Here is a 19,155-nt window from a genome sequence, read left to right on the forward strand (position 1 = left end):
CCGCAGTCTCCTAAAAACCACATATACTGTGTCAAACCTGTTTGAGGAGGTGGAAAATACTGCCTAGTGATATGAAATGATATATTATTTTAGTGTAGCTGAATAGTCTTTTTGATCATAGCTGATGCATACTTGCATTGGACAGAGGTCAACAGAGAAGCACGCAAGAAAAGGCAATAGTTTTGGTCTGAAGCTAAGCAAACCTTAAACTTGAAATGAAGTCAGTGGACCCATTTGTGGCCCAGTGGCTGTCGTTCAGATATATGATGCCCTCCATACAAATCACTATGTGGTATCCAGTGACATTTATGCCACTACATGTCACTCTACAAGTTAATGATATCCCAACTGAGAAATTCTATTGAAATTAAGAAATCAAAGTTCCTGAATTGAACACTTAATGTTATTTTATGCTATGTTTGTGATTTTCCATGGATAAAAAAAAATTGAAATTATGCCATAGAACAATAGCATGTACATAACAATTGCTCTACTCTTTAAAATAGGGCAGTTTGTAAAATAAAATCATTCCTTTCATAATTGTGCTTTGTTTTCCTTAAACATTTTGACAGTGTAATTTATCTGCTAAGTGTCAATGTCCAAGAAAAAAAAAAATCTCTGCTAATCTTTTTAGCTCTAGGGTTTAAATGTGATGTTAATAATCATGCCCACAACTAGCATAGATTTAGCAAAGGCATGAATCACAGCGCAATTATACTTTCGTGAATTGAGGAGTTTGTAAGTGAGCCAAAGTACTTAGCAGTTCCTGCTGTAAAATAGTGTAAGAATATGGTACAGTGTTTCCAGATGCAGATCTATTACAAGCCTTATTAAGAGAAGTAAAAAGGGATTTTTTTTATTTATTTTTTTTTTATTTTGCATTGAAGCGAAGAAGCTCTTGATGTGAGGACGATCTTAGTAGCCACAAAGTAGATCAGGATGAGAGAAGAGGAATGGAAGTATATTGGCTGAGTAGGGCTGGGGAGATGCTGCAGACAGAGGGTAGGTGCAGGGCTGCATTGACCCTGCAGCACAGGCAGCTTGCCTGCCTTTCTAGCCTTCTTGTGTCTGAATTTGAATTTCTTATTTCAATTCGCTAGCATAGACAAGAGCATCAAAATTAGTGTGTAAAATACGCTCTGGCCTGATAAATCTGGGGTAGTACAATTTGTTATCTTCTGTTCTGGAAACACATACATGGAAATTATTTCAAGTTGCTAACTCAGGCTAGCTCATACAAGGAGTATCTGAGTATAACAAGGGTGAGAGATGCCAAGTGTAGAGATAGCACTGTTTAAAAATGAACCAATAAAATTGCTAAAATCTGTCACTGAAGCCTTTGGAAAGATTTCCTATGTCAGCATCATATGAAAGAGGTCTCACGTAGAAATTAAAATATCATAAGCTAAAGATTCCAGCTATATACACCTGCATGCAACATGCTTTACCTTTCCTATGGAAAAGTTACAAATAAGCAGATGAAGTTTTTAAACCTTTCAAATGCTATCCCAGGTGGGATGATTAAATATTTATTAAATTTATTTAATCAAAAGTTTTCAGCAGATTCCCCAGAATCACATTTTAGAACTTAGGGTTTAAACTGTTGTTACTTTGTGTGCTTTGTTTCTACTACTCCAACTTCACCTTACCTAAAAACTGCTGGAAACAAGGCCAAAGAAGCTGTGGAATTTTTCCAGTCTATCATAGCTAAAATAATTCAGCCACCTAACTGGTTAGTTCCTCTCTCACTTGCCAGGCTACGGAAAGGATGGGAGCTTGCCCTGTGCCTTGATTGCTGTTACTGGGGCTTGTGGCTCAGACCTTGGGAATGAAACAGATAAACTCTAATTTAGCCCAATTCTGCCCCAAGCAGAATTGATTAGAATCAGAATCAGAATTTTCTAGGTTGGAAGAGACCTCAAGATCATCGAGTCCAACCTCTGACCTAACGCTAACAGTCCCCACTAAACCATTTCCCTAAGCTCTACATCTAAACGTCTTTTGAAGACTTCCAGGGATGGTGACTCCACCACTTCCCTGGGCAGCCTGTTCCAGTGCCTCACGATCCTTTCAGTGAAGAAGTTCTTCCTAACATCTAACCTAAAACTCCCCTGGCTCAACTTAAGCCCATTCCCCCTCGTCCTGTCACCAGGCACGTGGGAGAACAGGCCAACCCCCACCTCGCTACAGCCTCCCTTGAGGTACCCATAGAGAGCGAGAAGGTCGCCCCTGAGCCTCCTCTTCTCCAGGCTGAACAAGCCCAGCTCCCTCAGCCGCTCCTCGTAGGACTTGTTCTCCAGGCCCCTCACCAGCTTCGTTGCCCTTCTCTGTACCCGCTCAAGCACCTCGATGTCCTTCTTGTAGCAAGGGGCCCAAAACTGAACACAGTACTCGAGGTGCGGCCTCACCAGAGCTGAGTACAGGGGGACGATCACCTCCCTAGCCCTGCTGGTCACACATGGATTAAATATATAGACTTCCAGACAGATGTTTGCATGAAGTGCTTTTAAAAACTGCTACTGATGGATAGTTCACTACTTCTATAAGAAAATTTATCACAATGTTTAATGTTGGAAAAACTTCTCACTTGTTCTCTAGCTCAGATCTCCCCAGTTGCAGTTTAAGTCCATTATTCTTTGACCTCCCTGCAGTGGACACAGAAAGCAGATTAATCTCTTCTCGTTACAAGAAGCTTTTGCATATTACAAAACTTGGTCTCCCTGTAGCTTTCTCCTCTCTGAACTAAGTAGCTGCAATTGATTCAAACCACCCCTATAGGACATTTCATAGCTCTCTGATTATTATTCTTGTTTTCCTCTGTATTATTTCCAGCTGATCCATGGATTTGTTGAAGCTGATACTCCGTGGAATGTAGCTCTGCTAATTCATCAGCAGTGCTGAGCAGACCAGGTTGGAAGACTTGCATCTAACCCTTTTTCTAATACACTGGGACATGGATAGCTTTTCAGAATTGGTGTTGTTGGATACTGTTCAGGCGATCACCTTCCTTCTTGTCTGGGGAATTGATCTATTCTAAGCACAAATAAGAACCACAAATCTGTATTCTCCACAATCATTTAACAAATATGTTGAGATCTATTTTGAGTTCTCAAGAATTAATTAAAAAACAAACCCCCCAAAACAAGATTGCAATAGAATCAAGCTGGAAAATATCAGTCCTTTATCCCTGTGAAGTTAAAATAATATACAACCTTCCTTCTAGTGTAGTTACAGATCAAGTGGCCTAAAGAACTGATATCTTCACCATACTTGTTTGCAAAAATCTGTAATACTGTTGCCTTTATACTGTACAATTGCTTCTGAAAACTGGTACTTTATTATGTTTGGTATTGAAAGGTTTTTAATATAAATGGTATCTTACAACTAATCTCCCAGATGGTAAATGTTGAAATGTGCAGGTACAAAGAAAGCAGATAGGGCTAAAGCATTTAGAATATTTCTTAAGCAGATTTGAATAATGTGGACCAAACTCTGCCACCATTTTCCGTGCAAGATTTTATCCTTGTTTCTAAAGTAAATTCTTCTAACTAAGGCAGATGTGACCTTTTTCTTCCTTTTGTCTCTGGGCTATTATTTTACTTTGGATGTTAGATAAAACTTTCAGCAGAGTCATATCTTGCCTGTCACTTTCTCTTTATGAATGTTCTTTCATGACTTCCTTGAGTTTGCTGCTCTGTTTACTTCTGTCTCTATAATTCATTGCAATCTTTTCGACATTCTTTCAAATTTCAGGAAGCATCAGCACATTTTCACTCTTTTGTTCAGTGACAGTTTGTCTGCAGCTGAATTCAGATGATGTCTTTTCATCACTGGCAATATTTCCATTACATTAATCTCTGTTGTCACTATTTCTTTGCAGGTAGACCACTGATAGGAACAGTGTAATAATGTGCCATCCTAAGATTTAGCTAATCACACCTTATACAATAATGTTGATGTTGGAAACAATCTTTCATTGCAGAATGAGTCAGAGAAATCTAGAGAGATTTTTAAGACTGTAAGTCATATCTCATATGCATTGTAGTTTTGCTATATATGTTGATAAACAGAATAATATTGAGTAATTCTAGGGTGATTATGGATTTATATATATATATATTTATTTATAGGCTAAGATAGCATCAGTATTTTCTGTCCTCTGTTGTCTAAGCTTTCCTGGAGTGGAGCTTCTGCAGGTATTTATATTAGGAAGAAGAAGAAAAAAAAAGCTTTCTCACCTGGACTGGGAGTGCTACCTCTAAAATGAGAAAATGAAAACTTATGGGAGTTGTATAGCTGCAACAATGACTTGGATTTGTGTAAGAACAAATACCTTTAATTATGTGCCTCAAATCACTTCATAACATATATATTTAATCTCCACTGCTGAATGTGTAGTTCAGCAGGGTATCTGCAAAGCTTACCCACATGGAAGAATTCTACTTATGCTTTATGCTCTTTTTGTTAAGTGATCACTTCTTATAGAAGATCCTAAATAGTAAAAGAAATGCATGTGAATAGCAGAAATGTTCAGCTGAACAATAACACTTTTTCACTCATAAGTTTGATCATAAAGAGGATATAGCTGTCTGAGGAGGGAACTTGATGAAATAGCTGCTGAGCAGCAGCAACCCTCTTGCACTCCAAAGCATTTGAAGGATCCTCCTCTGAAGGTCACTCCACCTTCTGTCAGAATTGTGCTTGTGGACATGTACTCCAAGTGTTGAAATACCTCCCTGGAATAATTAAGTCTTGAGTTGCATGGAAGTGGATTTTGTATCAGTTCTCTGTATAACTCCCCCCCCCTCTTCCCCAGTTCCCCCAGTTTTCCTGTTCTTATAGTAGTTTTCATAAATATTAAAATGTGAAGAGGATGGGAAGCAAACAGAACTACCTTCCTAGGTCTGCAGGGTTCCTTAGACAATAGCTCTGAGAAGTATGACTTGCCATGTTGAATGTTACTCAGCTCTCTGTCTTAGTTATTATTATTATTATGCATTCAACGCCTCTATCCCATCTTCTAGGCAAAGCATGCAAAAAAGTATTATGTGACCTATATAATTTACAGCAAATTATATTCAAATTGGATGCCAGAGTGAACAAACCCTGGTTTGTATGCAGGGTATAGCTTTTTTTTTTTTTTTTTCCCCAAATTCAATGTCTTTTTTGATAACATAACTGAAAGAAAAGCTGTTATTATAATGAAATAAAATAGTCATGAATAGCCTAAACTAGAAATGTAATAGGAATATGTAAAGCAGGAACACTTGACATTGTTTTTGTTCTTTAAAATTTTCCCAAAGATATCATAAACCATCAGACTGTGGCCATTTGTCTGATTTGAAAATCTTTCATTTCAACAAAAAGTGAAATGTTTCCATGGAGATCAGCCAGAGATAGCCAAGAACTTCGTCATTTGGCTGTACTTTCAGTTTGGTTTCTATGGTTTCCAGACAAGGAGGGGAAAAAGTGAAGTTGCTGAGGTTCTTTTTTTTTTCTTTTTTTTTTCTTTTTCTTTTTTCTTTTTTCTCCCCTACATGTAAAAGGTTAGTGCAAACCTAGTGATGGAATTGTTAATCTTTATCTTGGTCCTTGAAAAACCTTGTATAGGTCATATTTTGCAGTCTTCCATCTGTTCTAATTCTAGGGGAAACAAATAACAAAGAAATAAAACTTTCTTAGCGTTATAAGTAAAATTCTGAGCAGGGAAAATATAATAACTAGAGTTACCTCGACTGCACTGCACAATGCAAAATGGTACTAGGGTTGAGAGTGCACACTTTTTAAAGGATTAAAAAGTTGATGATGAAATATGGGATTTTAGAAAGATGTGAAGACCTTCAGAAAAGGTAGTGATGCAGATCTTGCTCATTAAACTGAATGGAAAATTTTAGGCATTGTAATAGTGAGTGTTGTAGTTTGTGGATTTCTGTACTAGGTAAATGTAACTCCATAATGCAAAATAAAATTTATCTTGTCATCTAAATTCTCATCTTTACTCTCATCCAGACTCTTAAACATAATTTTCCTCAAAAAGTTGCATGTGTTTGTTTGGAAGTGGTGAGTACAACCTTTCCACGCTACTTCATTGAATATTGCACAGGCCCCATTCCTACATCATAGATTTGAAATGTCGCTGTTTTCCTTTCCATCCTGCTTCCTGCTTTTTCATTCCCTAAGAACTGTGAGATTTTGATTATATATACATGTATATTTTTTTCTTTGTAAATACACCAGATGAACTCTTTCTCACTTCCCCCCCCCCCCCCCCCCCCCCCCCCCAGGGCTAATTACATTCTCTCTCTTATCACCTCTTATATTTTTGAGAAGCCAGCTTCCATGTCTTGCCACTGACCACATCCTTCATTGTCTGGCTTCCTTACAAAGACAAATTTATGATACTGTAGGGAAAAACCTGAGTTAAATCTCAGAACAAAGTAAACTACATGTGATAGTATTGCTATGTGAAATTAGCTGAACTGAAGATCAAACGAAGCTTGATGACTTGTGAAGCCTTCTATATCTACCCTGTATGTATGACTCTGCAAAATTTCTCTTTCCAGGCAAGAAACTGATGGAAAGGAAAGCTATGTATATCAGAGCAATCATTGTGCTGCTTAAAATGTTTTTCAAATAAATAAAGTAATACTTAGCTTACCAATCTAAGCTTTCAATTGAAATGCATGATTAAAGAAGCTTGCAAAGGTTTTGGTTCTAGGTTTGAGAGGGGAGAAAAACAAAAGGCCTTGATATCAGAACACAACACAAAGTTAATGTGTAAAGTAAATAATAAATTTAGACATAAAATTTCTGCAGAAAGCAGATAGTTAGTGCTATCAGAATAACAGGAAAAAAAAGTCCAGTATGTGTCTCCAACATGACCACCAAAGAGTGTTGAAGAGGCTACATGACGTGTAAAATTGGAAACCAATTTTGACCCAGACTGAACATTGTAGAGAACATCCCAAAGAAAAGCTACCTGGATCCCAATACTATATCAATAATATACAGCAACTCCAGCTTTTTAAGTGAGTTGCACAGGGACACCAATCATCCTCAGTGTTTTGTCATTAAACATGTTTAAATAATACAAAATGAAAACATTAAGCTGTGATTCACTTGTATGCGTGCCTGACTCTTAACAACAAGCTGATTTATTGGAAAAAAAAAATGTTTTATATGTACCAGGACTGTCTTTTAAGTATTTACATTCCTCACTGTTCACATTACCTTAACATTTTTTTCAATTTTTGAAAACTTTTTTTTAATGAGTTTTACAATTACCGCTCCTCAAATAGGGGAAATAATACATATTTACAATCACGTATTCCCATGTACCATAAGACAATGACTAATATTAATGCAAAATAGCAACTGAGTTATTAGAATGTATTGTATTACCATGAATGTATATATGATTTTTCCAAGGCTGAAGAGAAATATTAGTTTTGTATTGCAACACTTGGAAAATGTGATAGTTCAAAATTTAATACTTAAGTAATTATGAAATGTGAAGCTTGTTGGGGAAATTCCTAGGAAACCATTTGTTCTCTGCCATTGTTTTTTCTATAGTTTTGAAGAAGGAAAATGCCACCTCTGTTTGCAAAGAATTTTTTATGAAGCTCTGTAATATTTTTATGAAGATCTGTTTTGCTTTAATATCATATTCCATTTCTGCTATACTGTGTTTTGAAAGAGATGTTTAAGTGTTATGGTAATTCAAGGGTGATATAAAGCATTTGACCGAGTTTTTTAATTGCATGTTATAAATGCTTGATTGTATTCCTGAACAGTAAACCAAGTCATGAAATGACATTTCCTTTTCTCCCTCTTTCAAGAAAAGAGCGTTTTGAATACTTTTCCACTGTCATGGGAAGGACTGAACAATCTCTTGGTTTCAAATATCCTTTATGAACAATCCAAAGCCATCAATCTTCAATGCCATTAAAAATATCAGTGATTTAGAAAGGTATTGTCAGAGACATTTGTTAATTACCTGTCTCTTTCCATTAAAAATAAAAATCTGTGGACATTTTTGTATGGATGATGATTTTTATTTATTTATTTATTTATTTATTTTCCTGTAATATTTCAGATGGCATACATCTTGTCTTTAGGATATATAACCTGTATACAGTAATTGCCAGTGCTCCTGTTAGGTAAGTGAAGAACTGCTTCAGGGAAAAAATGTAGTAAGGCTACACAATGTTGAAACTAGCAAAAGATGTCTGAGCCCCAAACCCACCAAATTAATATACTGGGAGATAAACAGCTCCAATGGAGCACTGATTAATGTCCTGAAGGCATTACAATAGCCATCCTGTAAACAACAATGAGGGGATTTAGCTACCTGTGTTCCAAGGCTTGGTTTGATGAAGTACAGGTGTGCAACCTTGGCTTAGCTTTACTCAGGAAATTGTGGCAAGGCGTAAGGAAGTGAGAGTTAAAATCATGCAAGATAAGAGAGGTAAAAGCACAAACTGAAGTGTTACTTTTGAGATGGTAATAGTTAGCAGTCCAGAAGATAACAGACTAAAACCACTGAGCAACACAGCTGCAATGGAGATAGACCTGTCCTCTGGCTAGCTGGTAAGGCAAAGATGGTGAGCATAGGCTGCTGGCTCACCAGTCCTAGCCTCCTGGTGTATGCATTAGGCAATAAACAACAGCTACATCCTCTTAAGTTGTGTCTATCCTGCTTGCAGAGGCTCATTACTCATGGAAAAAGGTGCCTGAACAGCAGTAATTTAGTGAGGGAGTGTTACAGCATCTCAAATATGGTGGGGGATATAGGTATGATTACTTGCAAATTATGTGATTCTTGAAAGGTGGGCTTGCAATTTTGCCACTGAGGTGAAATTAAGAGATAGGAATAAGACATGTATGAATTGTAGTGGGAAAGGCCATCCCTTCCACTTATGGCAGTTTCTCCTTAGATTCTCCTGTGTGTTGCTATGAGAGAATAAATAGCAGCGAGAAGATCAATGAAGGATTAGGAGCCTCAGGTGAGGTATAGTTTGCAGAAGAATTACCAAGACAATTATATTGAAATTGGTCTGTGTGTATGAAATCTGATTAATATGAGCATTAAAAATATTAATACATTATTTCAGGTCACTGTAATAAAGGAATCTTTTAAGTAATAAATATTTATTTTGATTAAGGAATAACCAAAATATACCATCGATGCCCATTTGTAATTATGACAAAGCAGAATTTTGTCATACTCTGTCATACCTATACTCTGACTACTTAAAGCCTTAAATGTTGTTTTTTATTTTTTAATTATCTATAGTACACCAGGACAAAACTTGTTTGTGGCTTGCCAAATGTTGTCATAACTTGTGTAGAAAAGAATTTCTATGAAGGAAAATATTTTCTTGGAAGGTATAGAGTCAATGTTATTTAGTGGATTATTTTTCAGAGGAGGCTTTACATTTTGTGTCCATCATTGCTGTGACTCTCCTCTCCTTTAGTTACAATGTCTGATAAAATAGCAAAATAATCTGACTGGTACTTTGTTCTTCAGACCAGCATCAGCTGAGATATGGCCCATGTGCCAGGTAAACTTTATGGTGATATTCTTCCCTTTAGTATCATGCTCCAGTTACACCCATCCTGGTGCATCTGGGGACTGTGCCCCATGCTCATGCCTGGGGAGCCAAAATGCAGGCAGCATGTCAGGCATGCTGCTCACACTTTTGCTGTGACTAGTAACATGCCCATCCTGTGAAAAGCAATGCCTCTTTCAATGTGTGTCAGATGTGGTCCCTGCGACATCCACAACCTGCAAAAAGGAATGCATCAGCTAGCTGGTTTGCCTCCTCTCCATGCTATAATTGCGTGATTGTTGCCACACAGCGAGGATGTGGTTGTACTTTGGCTGTGTTGTGGATGTGCAAATAATTGTGACAGGAGAGGGGGATGCAGCTTCCAGTGCAGCAGAAATAGATCTACGGCCACCCTCTGGCTGAAAGTGTAGGTGTCACTTCACTCCTCTGCATGTGTTTGATAAGTTGAAATAAAATTATGTACCACAAATTAACTTCAGAAATTCATATCTTCTCAGCCACACCTCTCTGCAGTAATCCCTGTGGCTTAGAAGGGGAGAATAAATTAACAACCATGAGGGTTTTTGCCCCTTCTGGAGCCTTGGGCTGTCTCACAGTTATCTGAACCTCACAGGTAGACTGCTGGTTTTCACCCTCCCAGGGAAACTCTTTCCACCTAAGCTCATGACTCTGTTCTGCCTCTTTTTAACTTGGCAGAAAGTGCTCCATAGCCTGAAGTTTTGCTGAAAACACTTTGAGATGCCTGCAAGAATACTTGTTGGATTTTGGATATGCCAATAGTAAAAACAATGAAAGACCCCTGTGGTACTTGTGAAGGTTTGGCTTTCAGGTAAAAGTCTGTAATCAAAAGGCTGCAAGTAAAACCAACTTGATGTGTCATTTAGCTTAAATTTAAAGATGAGATGATGTTGGGTGTAAAAAGTAAAGGTAAGTTTTCCTCAAAGATAATTAAAACAAGCAAACAAACAAACAAACAAAAAAACAATATGGGATAGCTCGGTGATGTGCTAAGGCACTCAGCCAGCCCAATACTAATTACAATCCCCCAGCCATCATCACAAAATGTTAGAAAATCCTCAATATAGCCACCTTTCTCCATCTCAACTTATCACACCATTGATCTTGGATGGTATTACAGTGTTTTTTCAAGAAGCCAGAGTTTAATATAATTTTAACTGCCACTGGGGCCCCTTGCCCTTTCTGCTTAGTCATGCAGAAGATGGAAAGAACTTTGATGGGTACACAAATGTTCTCAGGTTCATGGCACTGCCCCTGTTGTTGTTGACATTAGGGCTGATTTTAAGCATCCACAAGTGATTCTGTAGAGTGCTTTGAATTTGATCTCTTAGTCAATAGCTGTGTAAGGAATTAATTGCTCCATAAATTGGTGAGCCTTAAACAGAAGAGATCTGCTACTGAAGAGAATACCAAGTATTAGTTTTTATTTTTTAATTACTTTTTCAGAGCATGTAGCATGATGCAGAAAACAAAGTCTTGCAAGTGATGATCTGAATCATTTTAATACTAACATTGAAAAATGAAATTCAAGGTATTTAGGGGTTTTGTCTGAATGTTTCAAAGAAGGTATAATTTCCTCTTATTGGATGCTATTGGCACAGAAAATTAAGTTGAAATGTCCTTTGTCTGACAACTTGTTAATGTTCTGCTTAAATAAAATAATAATAAAAAAAAAGTCAAATAGAACTCAAGAAGGAAGATGAAGTAGTTTTGAGATTTCTGAAAGACACTTTCTCACTAGGAAAAGAAGTGCTATTTTTAACATGCATCCAGATTCAGATTTTGGTATGTGTAATGTAAATTGTGCCTCATGTCTAAATACACAAGCTGGTCAAATGGTGTAGTGGGCTGTAATAAAAACCTTATGGCCTGTGAGTTGCAACCCCCAAAGCCTTTGTTTTAGTGGAGATGATATCCTGACCTGGCTTGGCTACTATTCTTAGTGATTGTTACACTTTATTTCAGGATTGTAACCCATACCAGTTAAGATACAAGTAAACTGGAATGTGGAATGGAATGCATATTTTAATTCTTGTTGATGTGTTCTGCAAATGTGGCAGGACACTTTACTAAAATGTTAACTCCATGTTGCTATAGCATATACAGAATCATCGCTGAACAAGCTATAATACCAGGCTGTTATCATCTAGTATATGAACTCTCTTGGAAAGCTGGTCCTACCTTCTTACCGGGATGCATCTTTCGTTCCTGACACTCAGGAAAGAAGGAGCTTCTTGCTGCCATCTATCGATAAACCCACAGAAAGGACAGTCTGATTCAGACTGCTGGGGTGCAGCTAACGGTCATAAATGTCTGTGCATGTGCTTTGGTTGTTATTTTTAATGCAAGCTTAAAGCTTTGTTTAAAGAGGTAATAAAGAGTTATTTGTTTATTCACTTAGTAAGGATAAATTGCATTTGATGAAGAGCAAGCAAGAGTTCAGTATAACCAAGGACTGTGGAGTATGGGAGTTCACATGCCCCAAAGATGTAGGGAGAAGGTAAGAAGAAGTCTGGGGCTTTTGACAATGAAATTTGCAGTGAACTGTTATTAAATGGGCTGGCATAGGGACCACAGTGCTTGTAAAGCAGTGACTGTTATGCTGTTTGAGAGTACAAAATGACTTTTCTAGCCCTTTGTTAAAGGCAGAAGTTCTTCCCAGAATCACTTCTGTTCCTCTAGAATGAGTTCTCTTTGGTTTACGGTTAAGATGGTGAATTCCCTTTTCGTTCTGCTAGAAGAAAGATTACATATTAATTTCTTTAATTAGTTTGAATATTTAATTTCACTGAGAAAGCAATCAAAATCTAACTACATGAGCAACTGCTCTTCAAGAGCTACACCCATGAAATTAATGAGAAAGTTTACCACAACAGAGTGCAAAGAAAAATCAGGATCAAAAGAATGGGAATTATATGAACAAAATAATCACATTTGGTATCATTATTGAAGTCTACTGATCATGTACTTCAAATGAGTGTTGTCATCTATGACAGACCAAAGGTAAGAGCTTTGCTCAGCAAAACTCAATATGCTAAATCCTTATATAAGCAGGATTTTTTTTTTTTTTAATTGATTCATATTTTTGCTTACCGTGTGTGCTTGACTGCACTTGCTGGCATGACTCTTGTGGCAAGTCAAAATGTACAAGATTAAAAGGGTGATATAAGATGTCCCAAAGAGGTTGCATAAATTAGTTTCAGATTATTAATAAGCTGATCATGGTCCACAAACATTGGTAAAGGCATTCATGCCTTTCTAAAATGAAATTCATCATAAAAGTGGATATACTCTTGGTTTTCTGATTTCATTGCTTGTGGCCAGTTTAAAACTGATGTAAATTCTCTGAAATGGTTCCTGAATTATTATATCCCTTTGAGAAATTTTAAAGCAGATATTATATGCAATTTATGAATCAAGTGACTTTTTTACTGGATTTCATTGTTCATTTCCAGCCACTAAGAACCTATTAAAAAAAAAAAAAAAAAAAAAAAAAAAAAAGGTATTTCCTGTGTGAGTAAAAAGTTAATTGATTTATACATGTATAACCTATTTATATACATTTGTGTGTGAGAACAAATTGTTATAAATGAAGTCTCTACATCTGAATTTATTAATATTTATAAAAGAAATATTTAGAAAAAGGTATAAAAGTCGAGTAAACAGCACTGGGTGTGCGGGGAGTCTATGCTCCACCAACACACACACACAAACATCAAACATTCTAAATATACAGAACATTGCTTTACATACGAAACCCGAGTATGCCTATACTTTTGTACAATCAGAAAAGGTAACAAACAATCCTTTAAGTTCCATGACTTAACAGTCTCAATTTTCCATTCCTTTTGAACAATATGTCTTGCTTTAAGTTGTCAAGCAACTTGGTCTTCAGGCCTTATGTATCCCGTTCTTCCCAGATCGAAGAAAAGCATATCCATTTCCTTTTCAAGGCCAATAAGGCCTGGGTCAAAAGGCACATCCAGGTCAGCAGGGGGCGGAACAGCAAAGGCCTGCAATGGCTGTAGCAGCAGAGGGGCGCATGGCATAGCAGAAGGATCAGTAAAGGAGCCTGCAGCTCCCTCACTGTCTGGCAAACCACACGTTTCTGACTGTGGTCCCATGTGTCTCTTAAAGGCCTCGGAGATTGCTCGCCAGGTGCTGAGCAATCCCACTGCAACCTTGTCGTTTTTAGTTGCAGAGTCCCACACCTTGACCTTGACTTTGGTCCCATATTTCAGGCTCATAAACTGTCCAATTGTCAATAAGGAGGATAAGCTGTAAGGTTACCAGGACAGTTTGTTTCTAAGGACGTATGATTCCCCACAATGTGCAGCTGCTTACCAGCGAGGGGCAGCTGTGTGCACAGCTCCGCTTCTCTCAGCTCGAGCTTCTTCCGAGCTCCGGTGCGCCCATTTCCAGCGACTTTCTGTGCGAGCTTCTCTGAGCGGTTTGCTGACTTTGGCTGAACCCATCTTCATGAGGCGATCAATGTGCCTGTTCCCGTCCCGGTCTCTGTTCTGCTGGCTTGTTCCTTTTCATTACTTCTTTCTACTTCTTTATTGATGACATAACTTCATTATATCGTGCTGCCTTTTTTTTTTTTTATTTTGAGGGCAGGCTCCCCTCTTATACCCTTCTCTCCACAGCAGTCCTTTTCAAAAACAACTTTTCATTGGTCAAACAACTCTGAATACAACAGCAACAGCAAACACCCAGAAACATCCATGCCTTAATGGCTGGAGAACAAGCAACCCAGAGACTGCATGGAGTCTCCTGAATCACTCCTCTTTGTTCCCTCTAAGCTCTTTTACATTCCCGATGGCCTCATCATTAAGAGTCTAATGTTATCATCAACCACGGGGCTTTCTGACCCCCATGGCCACATTCCCAAATCTCCCCCTTCTTTATTAATATCAACCATTTTCTTGACACTAATTACCACTCCATATATAACAAAAGGACCGCCCAAAAAATCAGAGCCTGTGTCCAAGAATGTTGTCCAAACGCTTCTTGAACTCCGGCAGGCTTGGTGCTGTGACCACTGCCCTGGGGAGCCTTTTCCAGAGCCCGACCACCCTCTCGGTGCAGCACCTTTTCCTCACAGCCAGCCTGAGCCACCCCTGTCCCAGAATCCCAGAATCATGGAATGGCTGAGGCTGGAAGGGACCTCCAGAGATCCTCTAGTCCAATCCCCCTCCTCAAGCTGGATCACCTAGAGCATGTCACAGAGGATCGGATAGCATCCAGGCAGCTTTTGAATATCTCCAAAGGAAGAGACTCTACAAGCTCCCTGGGCAGCCTGTTCCAGTGCTTAGCTCCCTGCTGTTCCCTCAGGTCCTGTCACTGTCCCCAGAGAGCAGAGCTCAGCGCCTGCCCCTCGTGCATTTGAAAAACCTCTGGGTCTGCTTGATGCTCTTTGATGAAAAACAGTGTTGAGAAATGCACGTATGTCCCAGATGCAGTTTGTGGTGAGGACCATGGTGAAGCGGCTGCCCCCTTGCAGCCCATGGAGTACCACGGTGGAGCAGGGTTCCACGCTGCAGCCCGTAGAGGATTCCCCAGTGGAGCAGGTGGCCCTGCACCGACAGAGGCTGTGGCCTGTGGAAGACCCCTGCCAGAGCAGATTTCGGGCTGGACCTGTAGCCCGTGGAGAGGAGCCCACGCAGGAAGGAGCAAGGGGTCTGGCAGGAGCTGCTGCCCGTGGGGGACCCAGGTTAGAGCAGTTTGCTCCTGAGGGATGGACCCTGTGGTACAGACCCATACCTGGAGCAGTTCTGGAAGAGCTGCTGCCTGTGGGAAGCCCCCGCAGGATCAGTTTGGGAAGGATGGCATCCCATGGGAGTGACTCCACAGCACAGAGGACGAGAGTGACCAAGAAGGAGCAGTGAAGTGCCATAGACTTACCACAGCCCCCATTCCCCTGCGCTGCTTGGGGGGAGGAGGTGGAAGAGGGTGGATGGCATTTTTGGTTTCTTTCCTTTGTTTCTCACTTCTCTAGCTTGTTAGGAATAGGCAATAAATGTTACTGTCTCCCTACTCTGTTTTGCCTGTCACGAGAATTGTTGAGCAATCTCCCCGTCCTTATCTCAACCCTCAAGCCCTTTGCATCCTCTTTTCTCCCTGTTCCTCTTTGAGGAGGGGGAGTGAGAGAGCGGTTGTGGTGGAGCTCAGCTGCCTACCCGAGTAAAACCATCCCAGAAGTGTATATTGAGAACTGCTTTTGAGAGCAGTTTTCCAAAGATGCCCCAGATGAGTTCCTGGAATGTGCAAAGGGTGCAAAGGGCGCTTTAGTGAAACCTGGGGGAAGAAGTTAAGATCCAGGTTATAGTAGTATACGTTCTCTGCGCTTCTCACGAAATGTACACGTTGGGAACAGGAGTGGCAAGCAGTTTCTTTTTCAGGGAAGTTTGATAGAAACAAATTTGGAGGGGCGACGTTTGCTTTCTCCCATTTGTCAGCAGCCTCTCCTGATTGTGGTGACGTTTGATGGATAATCCTGGGAGGCCTCACAGTTAGGTCCACCAACTCCTTCAGAATCCATTTGTGCATCCTGCCAGGCTTTTCCCCACAGGCCCCAACGTGCCCCCCGGGCCCTACAAAAAAGACCCTTTGTCCACAGAGGGGAGGCCACGTTGAGTTGGATTTCCCCAAGGACACAGCGAGCGGTGAGACCACGTACATGTACAGAGTTTTATTGCCAAAGCGTGCCACAGTCACAGAGGGCCTTGTCTGCCTTCTCCGTACTCGGGTGTCCTCAGTGCTGCTCAGGCCCCGGAAAGCTGCAACAAGACAGACAGAGCTGTGAGCAGCCAGCCCAGGCAGCTGTGCCCCCTGCCACCCTGGAGCTGCTCCCCCCTGGCTGGCCGGCCCCTGGTGCTGGGCATTTGCCGGGCTGCTTCTGGGCTCTGACCTCTGCCCAGCCCCACGGATCCGGAGCTCAGCCCCATGTGAAGCAACCTGCTCTCTGACAGAGCCTCATTTCCTTCTTCTCCTTGCCAGGATGGCAGCTAAAGTACAGAGCAAAGAGGCAACCATCAGAGCACCGCTCCACAGCCCTGGCTTCCAGCCCTGCCCTCCAGCTGGGACACATGCTTGGGGAGCCACTGTGCAAGGCTCTCCAGATCACTCCTTGATGGTTGCTCAAGCTTTTGAAGGAACTTGGAGGCAGGTTGCAAGGCAAAGCCCTGCGTCCCTGTCTACCCCATCTTCAGCCCATGGGACACAGCACGGTGTCTGCCCTGTTCTGCAAAGGCAGGGCCCGGAGGAAAGAGGACAGAGAAAGCAGAGGCCCCTACAGCTCTCTGGTCAGGAAAGGGAGTGGTAAGTTCCAGTGCGGGCTCTCACCAAGGGTTTCGAAGGTCGATGGGTGCAGCCTTTGCCCGTTCTCTAGGCAGCCTCTCCTGGCTACGGTACGGAGCCTCTCCAACATGGGGGGGGCGTTTCTGGCCTAGGGCAAGACAGGAAAGCACAAGTTCACGGGGGTCCAAAAAGATGCCTTCTGTTGCCCCTCAGCCAGCTGGGGCAGGGGGAAGGGGAGAGGCAGTGGGTGGCCAGGAGGGATGGCCATGTCCCAGTCCCGGCCAGCCCCACGTGCATCACCGCACGCTCCCCTGAGGGAGCCAGGGCAGGGCCGCAGGGCCCTGACGTCTCGCTGGAGCACAACTTACTTACCAGGTAACTGCAGAGCGCATCCTGCAGCTCTCGTGCACCCAGCCTCTCGGAGAGATAGATGATCTCCTGCGGCCGACTCAGCCCCATAAATGGAACACAGAGACTGAAGGTGATCTTGCACATCTGGAAAAGAGAGTTGTGCCATCATTCCTCCTCCAGCAGCATCTGGGACCTGCCCAGGGAGCTCAGCCAGCCATGTGCTGCTGAGCTCCACCTGGTGGGGTCTGCCCGAGGGGCACTTGCTGGCACTGGCGGCAGCAGAGGGGACCTGCTGCATCCCTTAGGCTGGCACCCGACCCAGTCCTGATGCCTGGCGGCCGAATCCGTGGGCTTGCTCCCCACTGCCCGCTCCCAGGGGAGCACCAGCTCCGGGAGGCAAAGGCAGGCACGAAGGCACGTGGCCAGCAAAAGGGCCCAGAGGCCTGAGATGCTCGCTGGTAAGACTGCCCTGGGCAGCACAGCGGAAGGCTCGCTGGAACACTTTTAGGGGGGATCTGCAGAGACGCCCGGCAGCCGCTGAGCAGGCAGGAGTGGCAGAACGCCTTGGCCGTGGCCACGCAGCTTTCTGGGGCTTTGGGAGCAAGCTCCAAGGGCACTTACACTGGCAACTGCAAAGTCGGGATCCCGGAGGTGCAGGAAAAGGCTGACCCATGTTTCCGCGACTTCTCCGGCAAAGAACGACCGCTTGCTCGAGGCTGAGGAGGCCAGGACTGAATAGAGGCGCAAGGCCGAGTAGCGAAGGCACTCTTCTTCCTGCAACCAGAAAGCTGTTTGTCAGCTGGATAACGAGGCCGAAGCAGACACTCAGCCAGCAGAGGCCGTCCAGGCGGCGCGTGCAGGCCCCTGCCCACCCCACGCTTCTCAGAGCAGCGGCAGGAAGAGCTGGGTTCACTCACAGACTCGAAGAACATCTTGGTGGACCTGGCGATGTCTTCAAAGGCCGATCCCAAGTTCACCGCCTGCAGCACCCTCACGAGCTCAGCTAGCGCCAGCATGCTTTCTGCAGCCACCTCGGGACAGGCAGTGTCCGCCAGGCTCTGTTGCAGCACCTGGACAAATTGTCTCCCGTGCTTCCGCACCTGCAAAGCCACAGACATGCACAGACTTAGGGCTCTCCCTGCCTCCAAGGGCTGCTCTTTCTTTCCGTGGCTGACAGCTCTGTTCCAAAGCACTGTTCCTCTGACATTTGGCACCCAATTTGCCCTCGGCAGCCCTGCTGGCATCAGGGAAAGGAGCGTGGCCTTAGGAAGGAGCCCTGCTTTTGCCTTTGCTGCTCTGTCCAGGCCCTTGAAGCAGCTCTCCCCCGGGGTCTTGCTAGGGAGGGGAATATCCCTGCAGTCAGAGCGCAGGGAAATCCGTCTCACCTCCACGGGCATGCTGCCGGCTGCGTTGCCCAGAGCTCTCGCTGCCAGCTGCCTTATGGTGCTGCTTCGGTGGTGTGCTTTCTCAGCCAAGACACGCAGAGTCTTCAGGATGTTCCTCTTCTCAAGAGGCGGCTCCTTCATCAGCTGCAACAGAGCAACACAGCCACGAGAGTCAGGACACAACCTCAGCCCAGGCACAGCACACAAGCAGGCTTCGGACAAAGGAGCTTTCGGACAATGGAGTCTCGATGGGGACGCTTTCTTCTCATCTCTCCCCACAGCAAGAGGCAGCCCAAGCAGCAATCTCTTTCAGAAAAGCCCTCGGGAACCCCCCTGCCCTCCTACTGCCTCACCTCAGCAAAGAATGCCGTGGCCGTCAGCTGCAGGTTTGCTGATGGCCAGCGCAGCCACTGGGAGAAGATCTCAATCAGCTCCCGGGAGATGAGCTGGGCACGGACCAGGACACTGCACAAAGAGCACAAGGGGCAACGCCCGGTCAAGTGGGAAGGCTGCAGGCTGCCACCGCG

Source organism: Aythya fuligula, chromosome 4 (assembly GCF_009819795.1).
Source record: "Aythya fuligula isolate bAytFul2 chromosome 4, bAytFul2.pri, whole genome shotgun sequence".
Classification (NCBI taxonomy): Eukaryota; Metazoa; Chordata; class Aves; order Anseriformes; family Anatidae; genus Aythya; species Aythya fuligula.